The sequence below is a fragment of the Carlito syrichta genome, unplaced genomic scaffold (assembly GCF_000164805.1).
Source record: "Carlito syrichta isolate Samal-C Ts95f unplaced genomic scaffold, Tarsius_syrichta-2.0.1 Scaffold303130, whole genome shotgun sequence".
In the NCBI taxonomy this organism is placed as follows: domain Eukaryota; kingdom Metazoa; phylum Chordata; class Mammalia; order Primates; family Tarsiidae; genus Carlito; species Carlito syrichta.
This window is the reverse complement of record NW_007247226.1, coordinates 281,982-286,946: the sequence shown is the minus strand read 5'-3', so window position 1 is coordinate 286,946 and position 4,965 is coordinate 281,982. Positions and strand designations below refer to the sequence as shown.

Genomic DNA, 4,965 nt, shown 5'->3' with positions numbered 1-4,965 from the left:
CACCTACAGCAGGCCCGGCTGCCCCTGCCTGCTGGACTTCCACACAGCACAGGGGTAGTCAGAGCGGACAGCCAGCATAGCTGAGAGGGACAGAGGGCCAGGGCTGAGCGGCAGGTCAGCCAGGAGCATGGGAGGAGGTGTCCAAGAGCCTCACCTTCTCCCTGGATGGTGCAGGTCACCACCTGCCGGACAGGTCCCTGAAGCTGGATGCATCCAGGGTCCCCAAGGACTTCGGGGTTGCCGCCTGGGGTCAGACTGACTTCTTGGAAATCTGATCACTACGGATCGGTGCACAAACTGGGGTCACTGCGAGCCCCCCCATCCCTGCCCTTCCCCGGACCATGCCGAGAGCACCTCCTCTACCAGGGAGCCCACTGGGACCTCCTGTCCAGCAGGAAAAGATACGCGTGTATCTACACCAGTCGGTTCTACCCTTTGCCCAACCCAGGGCAGCCTTCCAGGCGCTCAGGCCAGCATGCCCCATGTAGGCCTCGTCCAGAAGCAGCCGTTGCCATCGGCTCACTAGCTCCCCGTGCAGCAGCTCTGCCAGGAGGCTCACCAACCTGCCCAGGACAGGGCTCCTGAGGATGGAGAACCAGTGCTGTCAGTGGCTGAGGTAAGCTCAGGAACACCTGGGGACGAGACAGCAGCTGAAGGATCACACTGCAGTGGTGGTGGGGGAGGAGAGCTAGGTCCCACCCCAAGGGAGACCAGGTGCAGTGGACACTTTCGAAAAATCTACTTAGCATTTCTGCCTTTGGGAAACCACCCACCCTGTTTCCCATGCCTCAGGGGCAGTTGCTGCCACTTGGAGACAGCCTGTCTAGGAATTATGCCTGGCAGAGGAAAGTGGATGAGAAAATTAAAGGAGACAGAGCCCGATTCACACTATTTGAACCTCTAGATGCAGCCATGCCTGAAGTCCGCAAATTCAAATGTCCTTTTCCCAGGCCTGGTTGGACATTCCATATAAGAAAGTCTGGCTCATGACTGCTTGGGGCTGGGGAGGCCCCTGTGATGGAAAGCTGGATGCCCTCCTGGCGCCCTTCACACCCCCATCGCCAGCTAGGCCTGTCCACCTCGTCCTTTCACATGAGCCACCTGCCCTCAGGGCTGGTGTCCACCGAGGCCTCCAGCAGCCTCTTCACACGGATGACCGTCGTCTTCTTGGAGAGGCTCTGCACAGAAAGGCCCTCAAGCTCGCACCTTCTCGGTCTACCCTGCAGGGAGCGGGGTCCCTGCGCCCGGCCATCAGGAGCAACGCTTCTTCCAGTTTGAAATTCTCTAGCATCAGCTTCCCCAGGGTGCCAAGGCGACGTCCCCATGATCCCACAGGAACCAGCTGAGCTAGGAAGGAGGCCAGGCCACTGAGCGCAGCCTCCAGGCCGCATGGCGCTGTCCCCTGCGGGCCCACTCACCTGCTCAGTGATGTCCAGCACCACTCAGGGCTGCTTCCGATACTGGCAACCTCCGTGGAGAAGCAGGTCCTGGGCAGTCACGCCAGTGTCCCAGGGGTCTGAGGGATGGGCAGAGGGTGAGCCAGGCATTCCAGGAGACCGGAGGTACCCACGGGCCCCAGGAGAGCAGATGCCATCAGCAGGGAGAGGAAAGTCTCGTGCTAGAGGAGGAGAGGAGGCATGGGGAGCAGTTTGACACGAGACCCTTGCCAGGGCTGGGAGGCAGCAGGGGGAGGGGTCCGGGAGTCAGTAACTCCCACAGAGGGTCCTTAGCCAGTGCAGTGCCCTATTCTCAAGGGGATGAAAGCACATGACACTGTGACCTCGTGTGCCTTCCCTGGGCCAGGTACCCAGCCAGCACCAGTCTGGGCCCACTCATTCAATCCTCACGACAGTTGCAAGGCTGGCACAACGGGTCACCAAGGCTTTACTGATGAGGAAACTGAGGCACAGGAAGGTAGTCACTTGCCCCAGATGACAGAGCCAGAAAGAGCAGAGCTGGGATGTGCACAGGCAGCCTGACTCCAGGGGCTGTTTCTGCCCCCGCCTGTGCTGGCCCTGGAAGAAGGAAGCCCCGACGCCGTCACATGTGGCCTGAGTCCCACCAGGAGCCCTGAAGTCACCTCCTCTGGGAGCTGCCAGGCTGCTCCACCTCTCACTGCTGGGCTGCGCTGGCCTGTGATGTCTCGGCTCAAACGCGATGTCTCGGCTCAAACGCGAAAGAAGCGGCAAGCTGGGCTCCCAGGGGACCAACCTGATGTTGGACCCCTCCCCTTTGTGAGAGGCCGTTCCTGACGCCCCCACCCCACGTCAGTCTCTATTTGCTCATCCTGCTGCCTCCACCAGGCTCGGTTCCCGATGGCTGAGGATTCCGAGGAAGGAGCCAGGCCTTCCAGAGGCACCAGAAGCCTGGCAGGTCCACCCTTCCCTCCCCTGATCCCCCACTGCCACCCCAGCATCCTCCCGGTCGCTCAAAGCTCGGGCTGCACGTAGAGTTAGTTCCCCTCTGGTCTGCTCACCTGTCTGCTCCTGCTCGGCCTCACTTCGATGGAGGAGGGCGGGGTCCGGAGACTTGTCATCGGCCTTCCCAGGGGCTGATGGGGGCCTGGCAGATGTAGGGCCTAGGAGGTTGAAACCCCCATGGAGGGCAGGGCGCCCTCACTCCCCGCAGGAGGAGACTCTGGCTCCACTTGTGTCTCAACGGACTTGTGCCAGTGCCACCAGCTTTGCACCCCTGCCAGTGGGTGTGACTCCTGGACAAGGGACCAGGAATGCCCCTTCTCCTGTCTTCACCTCAGAGTACTGAGGCTGGGATTCTAGCAGGGTCAGCATGTCTCTCCAGCTGCACATGAATGATATAGGTCAGGGACATCGCTCAGACCCAGGGGGCCAGATGTAAACAGCGAGGGGCAGAGGGTGCTGGGCAAGTCCATGCGGGGGGCCTGGCAGATGCCACAGGCCTCGGGACACTCAGGAAATGTGCACTGACAGAGGACGCTCTCCCTGAGGAATCAGATCATAAAAAACAAATGAATCTGTAGTCCAGGGCCAGGTGGTACCAGGCGCTGCACTAAACCTACCCGCTGCCCTCAGGAGGAGATGGTGGGGGCCGGGCCTGCTGCGTCAGCCAGGGCAGCCCAGAAAAGCTCACTGGGAAGATGACACCCGAGCACAGCCTGACCCTCGGAGGGACAGAGTTGCACACCATCTGGGAAGAGGGTTCCGGGCAGGGCACTCAGCAGGCCAAAAGTCCTGGTGCAGGAATGAGCCCGAGAAATATACACCTCAGTGGCCACTGAATGAACAAGGATGGGGGAGGGTAAAGTCAGATGGGTGGCGGGGTCAGCTTCTCTCACAGCACACACATTCTGATTGGCCACTTGGAGATGACACTCTCCAGACTCACACCCCTCCACAGCCAGGGCTGCACCTGGCTCACCCAGTGCCGGCCAGCAAGTGCACTGCGTGGCGAGTACAAGTCAATGGACGTCACGGGCTTTGGCGCACGGTCTAGAAGTACGAGCAGCCAGATCATCCCTCTTTTTGGATTAACAAAAATAACAGCAGCAAGAAGCATGGCAGCACTCACTCCCCGAGTGCCAGCACCTGCCACACACAGCGCTAAAAGCTTTCCTCTTCTGTCACCGCCCTGTTCCTCAGAGTGGGGAAACCGAGGCTCGGGAAGGGGTGACGGCTCAAGTCCGACAGCTCAGAGCTTCCAGAGTCAAGACTTGATCCTCATCTGACTCAGAGCTGGAACTCCGAACCCCGACTCTCCCGGGCATCCAAAAGCCAACGCCAGCATCAATGTTTTACGAAGCAAAATCCTTCTGCGTGGAACTTCCCCCACGTTTCACCAGTGTATCCCATAACCACCATCCATCCACAGCCCCTTGGCACTAGACACGCCACCCATCAGGCCATCCCGGGAAATACTTGCTGAACGAATGAACACGAGTTCCCCTAGCACACGTCAGGCTCATTCTCATCGTGGTTATTCTGCATACTCATCTCCTTTGGGGATTGTGAGCTCTGAGGGCAAGGTCAATCGCGGACTCATTTCTGAGTCCCTCCTGTCTGGCTGCTGCCATCGCGTTCTTTTCCGTGACAGAAGAGCACAGTGGCAAAAATGGGGGAGATGTGAGCGAGTCTTTGTAGCACTGACTGCAGATAAGAAGCACCCGGGGCTCCCAAAGGTGGCTGCATCCCTGATCAATGCAGATCCGCAGTAAAAGTCTCCGGCTCATCTCCGGTGCCTGGGCCTGTGGGTTCTCTCTTACCACGTTCCGCCTCACCACAGGGCCTTTGCACATCATCTCTCCACTTAGAATTGTAAGGTTTGCCAAAAAAGGAGCACACACTCTATGTTCAGACAAAGGAGTTTATTAAAGTAAAACGCCTGGGCGGGCACCAGAGCGGCATCAGTCCCGACTCGAAGCGGGGAGGATGATTTTATAGGCGAGTGGACTAAGGCGGCCGGGAGCAGAAAATGTTTGCAAGCAGTTGAGCTCGGGGCTGGAGGGGAAGAGCTCCGTGGGAAGTCGGTTGGGTCTTCCATGCCCATCTCTGTGAGCCTGCTCGTGGTAAGGGTGGGAAAGGGCGAGTGGGGGTTGTAGTTCCCCTAAAGAACGAGCCCCGGCATCCTCCCTCCCCGTCGACCAAATCCTTTAGGTTGGGGGTCCAGGCAGCCTGGCCAGTGCCCGCAACCTACTCTCCCACGACAGCCAGCGTCCTTCCTCCGCAGCACGCATCGACCTGCGAGGAAGCACCTGGGGAGGAAGTAGCTTGAGTCACAGGTGCTCTCCTGGGCCCCACGAGGAAGGAGCTGATGGCTCTCCCGGGCCCCGGGAGTGACCGCGACGGCAGCGATCAGTGCAGAGACGCCAACGCAAGCAAAGACGGAACAAGCGCGGGGCTGGACGCTCGAGAGGAGAAAGGCGCCGACACACACGGCCCGAAACAAGCCCAGGTAGGCGGCGGCGGGCCCGGAGAAAGCCCCGGCCGGGGC

The 4,965-nt window shown here is 59.8% G+C and overlaps 1 pseudogene; it reads right to left on the bottom strand.

Annotated features, from left to right (window-relative positions):
* The window catches only part of LOC103260160, a 5,744-nt pseudogene extending 2,854 nt beyond the window's left edge, over positions 1-2,890 (bottom strand).
* Between the last annotated feature and the right edge of the window lie 2,075 nt (positions 2,891-4,965).